Source organism: Prionailurus viverrinus, chromosome D2 (assembly GCF_022837055.1).
Source record: "Prionailurus viverrinus isolate Anna chromosome D2, UM_Priviv_1.0, whole genome shotgun sequence".
Lineage (NCBI taxonomy): Eukaryota > Metazoa > Chordata > Mammalia > Carnivora > Felidae > Prionailurus > Prionailurus viverrinus.
The window spans coordinates 44422746-44435570 of NC_062571.1; the positions used below are offsets into that span (position 1 = coordinate 44422746).

At 42.1% G+C, this 12825-nt stretch overlaps 1 long non-coding RNA gene across 7 annotated transcripts in view; it reads right to left on the reverse strand.

The window, feature by feature from the left end:
• The window catches only part of LOC125148363 (uncharacterized), a 253679-nt gene that overhangs the window by 183730 nt on the left and 57124 nt on the right, over positions 1–12825 (reverse strand). For all 7 annotated transcript variants that reach the window (XR_007145515.1, XR_007145516.1, XR_007145511.1 and 4 more), the window contains exons 2-3: positions 3839–3892; positions 3424–3522 (exon numbers count right to left, since the gene is read on the reverse strand). This is a non-coding gene — a long non-coding RNA (uncharacterized LOC125148363). The remainder of the gene's footprint in view (positions 1–3423; positions 3523–3838; positions 3893–12825) is intronic.

The window sequence follows — 12825 nt, forward strand, 5'->3', positions numbered from 1 at the left end:
AAAATGCCATGTGATCTCAAGTGTTTTATCTACCAGTTGATGGCTACACCTGGTTTAAAAACTCATTGTGAATACATAAAAATTATAAATAGTGGTTATTGTGATTTTGAGTTCCAAGTGAACTAAGTAGTTCTTTTGTTGTTTTTAAGTATCTTGCAAATTTTTTGTAAAAGATATACAATGCTTTGACAATCTCAGTGAGAAATACATCATTTGGAATAAAAAAATGTATCTACTTCCTTGCCTCAACCTTCTGCTACACCAAGTAAGACTGCCTTTGAGATAAAGGGCCCTGTCTTTTTTCTCTATAACCAATGCCCTTCCCTAGCTCCCAGAATGAGGCCCTGATGCCCCATAATGTAGATTCTCTGAGGTTCTCTAATAATTGCTCTTTGCCATTCAAATGGCCAGCTCAGGTGCCCATTCAAAGCAGTTGCTAGCAGGGGAGGGGGCGGGTCAGAACAAGCAAGATAAGGGTCAGGTGGCAGCAACAACAAAAAAATCCTCTTTTGGAAATGGTTTTTATCTCAAAAGGGAACTGAAGACTGGAGTCACATTTCCAGCATTTTCTGGATTTTCTAAAGCCTTGCTACTCAAAGTGTGGTCCCTGGATCAGCATCATCAACATCACGCAGGGACTTGTTAGAAGTACAAATTCCTGGGGCGCCTGGGTGGCGCAGTCGGTTAAGCGTCCGACTTCAGCCAGGTCACGATCTCGCGGTCCGTGAGTTCGAGCCCCGCGTCGGGCTCTGGGCTGATGGCTTGGAGCCTGTTTCCGATTCTGTGTCTCCCTCTCTCTCTGCCCCTCCCCCATTCATGCTCTGTCTCTCTCTGTCCCAAAAATAAATAAACGTTGAAAAAAATTTTTTTTTAAAAATAAAAAAAAGAAGTACAAATTCATGGGCCTCATCCCAGACCTACTAAACTGGAATCCTCACTTTAACAAGATCCCCGGGGAATTCTGGGCACATAACAGTTTGAGAAGTGTTACTCTATAAGGTATGTTTGCAGCAACCTGGTATAATATAATAAGCACAAACTGATGAGATGGGGTATCTGATCTTTGGTACCAGCTATAGGGATGAAAAACAATTTTCTTCCTCTGCCCCATCTTAGGTTCATTGGCTGGGGCCCTATAAATTCGACTGAAAAAAGATACCTTAACAAGAAAACAAACAGAAGTTTATTACCATGTACATCCCCCATACACAGGAGAGTATCAGTGATGAGTAACTCAGAGGGGGTGGTTAGGATATGGGCTTATGTAGCATGTTAACACAAGAACAATACATTTTTAGAGAGGCAACATGACAAAAGAAAAAGGACTTTGAGCTTCTAGGGGTGGAAAACTGGAAAAGCAAATATGTGGGGAAACTAACAATAGATAAGGACTGGTTTTAGCCAAGTTTGTTATATAGAGTCCTATGGTACTGTCTCTGGGCTGATAAGAGTCTAGAGTTATCTCTGATGATTAACTTCTGTCCTCCTGGTGGGGTAAAGACACCTGTACAAATGTATGTCCTACTTTTAGGCCACAGGGGGAAGGCATAGAGCTTTTCCTGTATTTGTTTCTTCTCAATTGCCTTCAGTTCAAAATGCCAAAGTGCCACATTTAGGGGTGGTATATTCTTCTACCCCTCCCGACTCTGTAATCAAAAGGCAGCATGACCTTGAAAATCTGGATGCTTTTAACTGAGGGATATAACACACTTAGATTTTTGTTTCCACATCTGAAAAATGGGGATAATAAAAGCTCTCCATTATAGGGTTTGAAAGAACTGAATTAGGCAGCATAAAACTTCTAGGAAACTGCTTGGAATAGATGCAGTATTAAATAATTTTTATCATCATTATTATGATTATACATGACAGTTATAAGGATCAAAGAAGATAATGAAGATTCAAGGCTGCTACAGATGTAAGAGATTCGTACGCAGATGTGAAGAGAAATTACTTTACAGATGTTAGGAATCATTCTTATCCAGAAAGCCAGCTGTGAAGCGCTAGCTGGGAAAAATGGAAAATACACGCTCATTGGAGAGTTTGCATTCCTGGGGCCTAATTTCATGGCAAGAGTCAGCGGAAGCAGGAGCCCAGCAGAATGAAGGTTCCACAGACCTTCCCTCATTGTTCTCACTCTGTTCATTCGCGCTCAGGGAGGAGGATTTTTCCTCTTGGATTTCCTTACTAGGAGGGTTAAGAAAAGTTGCAGTGCAACTATCCTCTCATATCCCACCCAGCACCACTGCCAGGCAATGCGCTCATCCCCAAGGCTGCTGGCGAGTAATCTTAGCAAATGTTTTCCATTTTCCAACATGAGGAGGCTCTGCCTTGATGCCCTTGAACAAGGAGGAAGAAAATGTCTAGGCATTACACTGGCCTCGTCAGCTGTCAAGCAAAGTGGCCAACTGCCTTGGACGGAGAATTGATAAGGGAAAACCTTTCAGAAATGGTTCAAATCAACTCAGCAGGAGTTGAAGAAAAGCAGCAGATGACGTTCTTGGAAGGGGGGCTGAGTTTGAAGGTAAAGAACAGAATGGGCCCAAGCTGGGAATCGTGGACAAAGATAATCCAGTTCCCCTGGGGGTGGATGAGAAGAGGAGTGTGAGAGGAGCAGGGAGGGAAACCCATGGGGATATGGCTAATCAGTGTTCTCCCTCTAGACTTGCTTCCTAATAATTTAAATAAAATTTCAATTTTATTAATCAGAATTCTGGTGAAGTCAATAATGAAGCAAATGGACTCTAACAAACCTGATTCTTAAAATTCAAAATTCCTGACGATGCCACAGGGACCCGACAAAACCAATTTGGTTTTGCTCAGTGCCACACTCAAAGGAGGCTGCAGATAAGCATCTTCCCTGATGTTCCTCTGACACTGAACTTGTGATTCTCCCCTCTCCCTCTCTGCTAAGTGGTGATGCTTTCTCCTCGCCTCCCTCATAGCACTCTCTCTGCTCTCCCGTTGCCCCTTTTGGTTTGGTGGTTCCCAAGCTGAGCTGGTGTCTCCTAGAGTTGCATTATCTGTTTTCCAGCAGAGGTTTTAAACTCTAGCACCTCGAGGGTCGGGGAAGGGGAATGAATGTGTTATGTTAATGAGGCAGAGTGAGGGCCAGAGGGCCCCGGCAGGTGCAGCAGGAGCTGGGGTATAGCCATTGTATCTCCAACTTCACCACTCTTTTTGGATATTTGGCAGGACTATTTCAGGCCTAAAAACAATTTGCAGGCCTGAAGATTTCTTGCTTTTATCTCGATCTTAGCTGGACTTCCTGGCAATAGCTGATGATCCAGGAGAATCCAGTCCCAAAGTCATGTACACAAAGCATGCACACAGATGCCCTCAGTGTCCCCGTCAATTGCTCCCAAACTGTCTCTCCTTTCCACCCCAGCTGCAGCGGATGGTTTCATATCAGCTCAGGCTCACCTTGAGGGATAGCATTCCACTTCCAGTAGGAGCCAGGCATCTGTCAGCTTTGCTTCTCGGCCAGGACCTTGTCCCGGACACCATGGTTATCAGCTCAGCCTGTGTGTAAGCACAGCCAGAAGTACAAGGGAATTAGGCCAACCTTTCCATCTCCTTCTCATGCTTTCTTTGTTCCTACACATCAGTCAGCCATGTCTGAGCTGCTCAGTGCATCCCTCAAAATATCACGCTCTCAAAAGCCTATGCTTTGTCCTTCTTCTTCCCTTATCCACCTGGCTGATTCCTACTCATTTTTCACAATTCCACTCATTTTGTAACTTTTCTAGAAAGCCTTTCATCATTCCCCTACCCACCTCTGTTGGGTTCCTTCTCTGTGTTTGCATTCTTTGGATCCTGCCAGCACAGAAGTACTTACCAGATTTTCCTGTTATCAGTAAGATCTTCTTTTTTCCCACATACACTGCAAGCTCTGTAAAGGACAGAAGATGTGTCAGTCACCTCTGTATTTGCATGCCTCTTGTGTGACAAACAGCTGGTACTTGGTAAATATTTGTTGAATGAATGTATGAGTGCTTTGCAGTTAAATACACTATCTTGCATACGACCAGTATCAAAATACTTTGTGAGAATGTATTTGCCACAGAGAAATCTTTCAATAAATGCTGAATTCTTGAGCTAAAAAAAACAAAACAAAACAAAACAAAAACACTCAAGAGAGTGAGGTAAGTGAATATAAATGTAACAGAACTGATCATAAGAATTTTAATTAATGAGTCAGAGAGTGGGTGAGTGTATGACTGACTGCTTCATAGAACCTATGGGGTTACAAGAAAGGGCCAGAATTAGCTGGGGGAGCAATATTACTAATTTAAGAAATACATATGGGATGCTTAATTCATGCCAGGTGAAATGTTTAGTAAGACAGAGCTTATATGATAAACTACCTCAGTATTCACCAAGCTGTAATGTCTTTGAGAATAAAAGAATGCTTACTTGGTTTGAATACGTCTTAAAACTTTTAGTATCTTGAAGGTAAAATTTGAGTTCAGGGCAATAGGAGATCCTGGCAATGACAGATCCTAGTTCCACTGCAGGTTTTGATTGACAACAGGTCACTGGAACCTGATGTTTCTCTGCTTCAGCTTAACCCTGACTCTAACCATTAAGGATAATTGTGAAAATTATCAGGACTAACTACAATTTTGTTAAATGTAGATAGGAGGAGAAAGTGTCAAAGTCCTTAGGAATCTTTCAGTCAAAAATTTTAATTTGTTGCTACCCGGCCAGAGTCCTAAGATCTTGCTGTTACAAAGGCAGAATTGATGTTGCCCTGGTGTTGATTTTGTAACTTCTCTTCGTCATCTGCAAATGTCTGGTGAGGCAGTTTGTTAAAACAGAAATGGCAAGAGCTTGGGAACCAAACTGAGTCTGCCTTTTACTCAAATGCTTTGTAAACTTGAGCAAATTGGTTTTCCTCTTGGAACCTTGGTTTATTTACTTGAAACAGGGGGCAAAATCATTTTTCTTGCAGAATTGAATGAGTTAAGTCAAGTGGGCCTGGCCTGGTGACACAGATTCTTTGGTTGACCAAATTTTAGTCAGGCTGCTGAACCTTCTCCTGGTCTCATCTATGTGCACTTGCTTGTAAAATCCAGTTTTAGCAAGAACCGTGCTAAGTCAGTTTAGCAAGAATCCCTTCCCCTCTGTAACTCATCGGCCTTCTCCTCCATATCCCCATCCCCCCACTCTCTGTCCCCCCCAAGGAGATATCAGATCCACCTGGCCTGGCTTCAGCAAGAATCCTGTTAAGTCTAGCCAGAAGCCCCTTACTCCTAACATTTCCTCTAAGAAATTTTCCATCCACTGGCCTCACCCTGCCCCTTGGCTATAATGTTCCACTTTCACATTTGTATTCAGAGTTGAACCCAACCTATCTCCCCCATTCCCCTGCTGTAAAATCCCATTACGGTTTGCCCATGGCAATGGTCCTAAATAAAGTCAGTCTTAGAATCTTTGACAAATGGCACTGGTTATTTTTTTTCCTTACCACCTGTCCCTGGGAGTGGGGTACTGACAAGTTTCCCCTTTTCCTTTCCCCAGAATCCAGATCCCTGCTGTTGGGATTCTTCACTTTGCCTTCTGAGATTCTTGATGTTTGGTTTTTTGGGGGTTTTTTGTGGTTTTTTTGCTCCCTACCTACTCCTCTATTCAAAAGTTCAGTGTTAGAAAGAATTAAGAGGTAAAATAATTTGGAGCAAAGGACCCCCAGGCAAGAATTTCTCATCTTCTCTTTGTACTTTTAAGGTCTCCAGAGTGGCAGAGTTTTTTGACAGCACTCACTATGACTTGGATGACACTGACCTGTGTCCCGGAAAGAACTGGAGATTCTGGAATTTTTGCTTTCAATTATGCAAAGTGAAAACATTTGAAATGAATGCATACACGTCCATTTGTTATCATACTTTATTTCTGATTGCTACTTCATCAGCAATAGCTTGGAACACTTCAGCTTTCCATCTCTTCCTCTGTTAAGCAAGTAATGATCTGTAAACAAACATTTGAAGAAGTGCTATTTAAAAGTACTTCCTCATCCTTTTGTATGTAAAGACTATTTTTCTTGTGCAAATGAGTCCACACCCACTAATTTAGTTTTTGCAAGTAGTATGTTTAGGGGTTCCATTTACCTCTTCTGTGTAGAGCTTAATTACACATGAAAGGTATGTATTAACTTTCCATTGCCACTGTAAGGAAATGCTTCAGATTCAACATCAAAAAACAAAATTTTGTTTATTAGCTTGTACTTCTGTAAGTCAGAAGTCTGAGAGGGCTCCACTAGGTTCTAGGCTCTGGGTCTCACGAAGGGAAAGCAAGAGTGGCCTTACTGGAGCCTTTCGTGGAGATTCTGGGAAAGGATCCACTCCCAAGCTCATATAGATTGTTGGCAGAATTCCATCCTGGCTGTCAGCAGGGGATGATCTCTGCTTCTGGAAGCCACCTAGGTTCCTTCTCACATGGTATCCTACCTCTTACTCTTCACAACTCTCTGAATTTTCTTTCTGCCAGAGAAAGTGTTGTGCTTTAAGGCTCATATGATTAGATCAGGTCTACCTGAATATTCTCCCTTTTGTTACATGTAGGGGCCAAGGGGAAGCCACCTCAAAATGTGCGACTTTGGCATATTGATTATTTTAAATTAAAGTTCCGTAAGAGGCAGCTGGTGCAAGAAGGACACTCAGACCCTCCTCTACCCCCTTCTGAAAGCAGGAAATAAATGTTCTGTGCAAAAGGTATCTGTACCAGGAGGTAAAGACACACCCTTATGACCAGAAATAGGACGTTTAGAGCCAAGAAGTCTGTATTAACAACTTTGGTCACTTTTTACTAATTTACTCCCTCCACCCAAATTCTGATAGGGAAAAGATAGGATAAAATAGACAGAGAGGGAAAGGATAGGACCTGAGGTCCCAGGGTGAGGAAAAACATGTTTTGGAACAATGCTGGGAGTGTCTGACCTTAGCAAACACCCTCGGGTGTAAGGTTCCTAAGAATGTTATAGAAACCACCTATTCCCTCTTCAAGTTCCCCTCAAGAATTTGACCAAAGACCTAACTAAAAATAAGTAATAGACCATAAAACTATGACCCACAAGGAATGGTATGGCCATAGACCACCCCTCATGCAATAGAAACAAGCCAATCAGGAATGGACAACTCAGCACCTAGAGTTGTCAAGCCAATAAAGAAGGGTAAAACCTGAGAAGGAAGAAGGGGGAAGAAAAGGGAGTGGTGATAGGAACCGTATAAAACAAGGACTCTCACCTGTAGTCCTGGGCATTCACTTTTGAATGCCTTTTCTCTGTGAAGAGAGCTTTCATACTATTCTTACTTTCTGATCTTATACTCTAATAAACTTTTGCCTGCTGCTGATTTTGTGTCCACCTCTCCATTCTTCGAAGTGGTGAGACAACGAATCCTGGGTTTTGAGGTAAACAATCCTGCAACAATTCTATTTAGAATTTCACTTGAGTGTGAAACTCCCTATGTTTTCTTTGTCTTGTCAATTCCTCATAGATTTGTTTTCTCTTTGTCTAAAAAGTGTAAAAAAATGCCTGCTTTGGTCATTTCTTTGGGTTTCAAATTCATTACAGCCAAGCAATGAAACTTTGGTTTTTTTCCTCTTTAAAATATCTTATGTCAATTTCATTCTTCGTTAAAGAAGACCTTGAAGGGTAGAGGAAGACTTTTTCCTTCTCTACATTGGTCAAGTATGCCATATAACACAACACAACCATGGGAATAATATCTCTGCACATTCACAGGTTCCAGGTATTAGTATGTAGAATCTTAAGTGCTGTTGTAGAACTTGTGTCTACCACAGATACGTCTCTACAGAAGGATGGTTTCCCTCTCTGTTTCCCCTTTCAGCGTTTTCTTAAATGTTCTTGAGGAGGATACCTCACATTGATAGACAAGAAAGACTGATTGAAAGTGAGCAGGGCACCAGTGGCAAAGTGAGAAATCAAATAAAGACAGAGATTGTTCAACAATTTTCTTGAGTTAACATCGTCGAAAAATCAGAGCTTGTGAGACTGAGTCAAACTCAATTTCCTAACTACCTGGCTAAGACTGAGGAGGAATATATACAAAGTCAAATGTCTTTGTGTTGGGAAGAATCATCTTATGGAGCCTGATGTTTTAGCTAGGTTGTCTGAGGTGCTAGATTATGTATATACTGCCTGACAATGCCCTGTGATAGGAGTAGGTAGTCAACATTTGTCTATCAACTATTAGATTAGTAAAAACAAGACCAGAGTAAACAGTTATGGAGAAGACTTATAGGTAAGAAAATTCCTAATTAAAACTAGATGTTGATTTATGAATTGATTTATAAAAATATTTTAATTATGTATTTATTTATATTTAAATATATGCCACAGTGTGCCATCACCAAGGCTGAAATAGTTTGTTAAAGTCTTCCACGTGCTCTAGGCAGACAAAGCCTCTCCTCATCTAGACAAAATACAGTATGAAAAATATCTAGCCCACAATCCTGGTCATATTCACTTATTTTTCAGCAAATGTCCATGGTTTACAGTGTGTTAGACAACCATACAGGTTTGGGAAACACATTGATGTGGGTTTGAGAAAGTCACAGATGTGGGTCTGGGAAAGTCACCAAGGTGGGTCTGTCCAAACTAGTCCCAGTCCTCATGGAACTTCTATTCTAGACCTGTGTGAAGTAAGCAGCCACACAGGTGCAAAGTTGGGGCCTACAGGACAATGGCAGCTGTCAGAGTAGGGCCCAAAGTAAACACGTATCAAGTGCTGGAGATCGTGTGACAGACAGGCTTAGTGTTTGATAGTTAAAGCTGACACAGTGTCTGTTATGCACGAGGAGTGCTCCATTGCCTCCTGGAAACTCCAGATTTCACCTGACCCTGCCTGGGAAGGTGATAGAATCCATCAGGAAGAGTTAACCTAGTGGTATTAAGCAGGCATATCTAGGAAATGTATGAGCATCGCATCATTCAAAGTATGTAACAAAATTTGGTCTTGCCTAGGACTTTGGGTAAGATAGTGCACAGGGATCTAACTGCCTCTACTTCCATTAATTTTATTAGAAGAATTGATATACAATAAAAATAAGGAAAGGTTTTCATCAGACTTGGGTTGTAATCAAAAGTAAAAAAATAAATTTCAGATGGGGCACCTGGGTGTTTCAGTCAGTTAAGCATCCAACTTTGACTCCAGTCATAATCTCATGGTTCGTGACTTCAAGCCCTGATAGTGTCTGCTTCATATTCTGTGTCTCCCCTCTCTCTCTGCCTCTCCCCTGCTCACACTCTCTGTCTCTCAAAACTGAATAAACGTTAAAAAATTTTTAAAAAAAATAAATTTCAGGGCTTTCTAAATTATACCTTATTTTCATCCAGGGGAAAATAAACAGGTGAACCTGAATTTTCAAAAGGGTTATTGAGTAGGCTGATAAAGCACAGTCAATGAGAGAATTGGTTCATAAACAAACTTCAAAAATTAAATTTTACAAAATCTTGGCTGATTAGGATTTGCAGATGCCAAGTGAAAGATGTGGGAGCAATTGGGAATTACTATTTTGAACTTAGGTAGGAAGGAGGGAAAAGAGAAAAAAAACCCATCACACCCTCAAGGAACATACAGCTGCCCTCCTGGGACTGTTGTGTCCCTATGAGGGACATGAGAAAACCCTGATGGAGTTTCATTCCCCAGTCACCATGAGAGACAAGGGGCAATTCTGCAAGGCAGGACCAACCTCAGGCAGCTCTCCTCCTCCATTCCTCACCTGGCCAGAGCATGTGTTCTCTGATGACCACTGTGGGCACTTGGGAGGGAGCTGGGGCATGTAGGTATGAAGGCACAAAGCTGGGAACTGTAACCATGAGAATGAGACAAACTCATCTTGTATCCATTGCCCAAGGAAGGAACATGGGTAGTGAGGAAAATGCAGAGTCCATGGCCTTCCCTCTCAAAAGCAAGGTACTCACACTCAGGCTATCTATGGGATTAAAGGAGGGATCCAAAGTGAAGCATCCCTGGGTTCAAATGCCAGCTCTACTGTTTATTACATGAGTGACCGGGACCAGGATGCTGGACTTATTTGTGTTGCAGACTCTTGTACATGGGGAGACTATTGTTACTGAGCTCCTGTGTTGGTATAAGAATTGAATGTTATAGGTATGTTAATCTAGCAAGTGACTGTCACCCTTTTCCACCCATTTCCACCCTTGTCCACCCCAATTTATTTTCCATACATCAATACAACACTCAAAGTGAACTTTTAAAATCATGGACAGGACTATGCATCTCCCCCATTTAACTCTTCCATGGCTCATCATCCCCCTGAGAGCAAATCCACAAGTCTCCCCTGGTCTGCACAGCCTGCCCATGGCTGCTGTTCCAAACCCATCTTTTTCCCATTCCCCTTTGACTGTTGGGCTACAGCTCCACTGATGGAATCCCTGCCCTTCTCCTTGTTAAGTATGCCCCAACACAGGGCCTTTACACATGCTGTTCCCTCTTATACAATACTCTTCCTCAAATATTTACATGGCTCACCTTCAGTTCATCAAAGTCTCTGCTCAAAGGTCAAGCTTCAGAACACTCTTCCCTGACCAATCTACCAAAAATAACCAACTCTTTATGCTTTATCTGCTTGCCCAACTTTTATATCTTTCTTAGACACCATACATTTATTTATTCATCTATTGTCTGTTTTCTGTAACACTCTGTAGGTTTCATCCTCCATACCCCAATGTCTAGATCAGCTCTGGCAAACAGAGATAATCTATAAATGTGAGTTACCTTTGCCCTCATTTTCTCATTCCCCATCCTTTCTCACAAGTATAGAATGTCATTTCAGAAGATAGGAGGATAAGAATCGTGTTTTCATACCCGAAGGAGTCAAGCTGCCCAGCTAGGACAGCTAGCACCTTCACCTGTGAAATCCACGTCAAGATTTCATGCTGTCTACTTCCTCCTCTGCACCCTGGCCACACAGAGTTTTCCTGAGCTCTGTGATCATTCCCACTGTGAGGAGGAAGCAGGACATGGTAGGCCACTCCCAGAACTGCCTGCCCCATCTTTGGGCCTCCCGTTCCTGCTCCCCAGTAAGCGCCCAAGTTTATCAGGAAGTTCTTCAGTCTATAGTTAGTATCATTATAGGTGCCTGGTAAGCTTTATGAACCTTTATGGCACTTGATACACAATAAATAATAATATACTGCCAGATGATTACTGCATGACTGCTGCTATGATGAGCCATTCAGGAGGCAGTCATAACCATGAGCAAATAGAAGAGCAAACAAAGAAACAATCTGTTGTGCTGCACCTAAAAATAAATCTAGCAACACAGAGATTCATCAGGGGTTGAAATATTTTGTTGACAAAGCCACAGGGATAATGGTTCTGTTTAAATGTACTTTTTTTTTTATACAGCTTCACTGTGGCATGCTTACATACCTTTCTTCAGGCCTCACAGTCACATGAAGGCAGAGGGGGCCACTTAGGCCCAGGGAGAGGGTAGGCTTGGATCCCTCCCTGGTCATAGTTTGTGACTTGAGGGAATGACTCAGATGTATTTGATCTGGAAAGCTGGTTTCATTCTAACTCAAGGCCAGCAGTTGGGTGCTCAGAAATGGTTAGTAATGAGTGTTTCGTCCTTTAACAGACCCTCGTCACTTTATATATCATGGGCTCTAATTCCTTCTTTCTTATCTCTTCTACTTGTTACAGGGACTGGAGGAAAAGGGGGGCAGTATTTTGCAGTTTTTGTCCCAGTAAAGGTATGTTGCTGAATGTCTGAATGCCTAATAGCAGCACAGCACAAAGTGCCAAAGATTGGATTCTATTCAAAAACTGATGGAAGGGCGCCTGGGTGGCTCCATCAGTTAAGCATCCGACTTCAGCTCAGGTCATGATCTCACGATTCATGAGTTCAAGCCCCGCATCGGACTCTGTGCTGACAAATCAGAGCCTGCAGCCTGCTTCAGATTCTGTATCTCCCTCTCTCCCTGCCCCTCTCCCCGCTCATGTTCTGTCTCTGTCTCTCTCTCAAAAATAAATAAATCTTAAAAAATTTTTTTTTCAAACTGGTGGATATACTGTAAGATCCCGTTGGCAGAATAACCTGGAAATGACAAAATTATAGTGATGGAGAACAGATCAGTGGTTTCCTGGGGTTAGGGTTGGGGGAGGGTATGACCGTTCAGAGGTAGCATGAAGGAGTTTCTTTGTAGCGATGGAAGAGTTCTATATTTTGACTGTGGTGGTGTTAGCACAGATTTATACCCATGCTGAAATTTCACAGTACTATACACCGCCACCACCAGCAATGCCAAAACCTGAGGAAAACCAAATAAGGTCTATAGTTTAATCAGTAGTATTTTGCCACCGCCAACTTCCTGGTTTTGAAGACGCACTGTGGTACGTGAAATGCTATCACAGGGGAAAGGTGGATGAATAGTCAGAAACTGTATTGTTTTTGCAACTTCTGTGAGTCTCAAGTTATTTTAAAATAAAAAGTTAAAAAACTGCAAAAAATTTTTTTTACAAAACCTGATGGCAAGTTTTCAGGTCTGTTAAGTGGAGTAACTATGCTCTCATGTCTCTCTCACTGCTGTGACTTCAGTACCTGGAGGAGCTGATTTGGGACTCTGAAAGTAAATAGTAGCAGGTGGATTGGGAAAGAAGACCAGAATTCAAAATACCATCAAAATAGTGGTGAGTTTACCCCTTTTTTTTCCCCCTCCAAGATCCCTTGGCCGGTATGTAACTCAAACTGAAACCTAGAGGTGGCCATCAGAAGAGAGACACCTCCAGGGGTGCCTGGGTGGCTCAGTCAGCTAAGTGTCCGCCTTCAGCTCAGGTC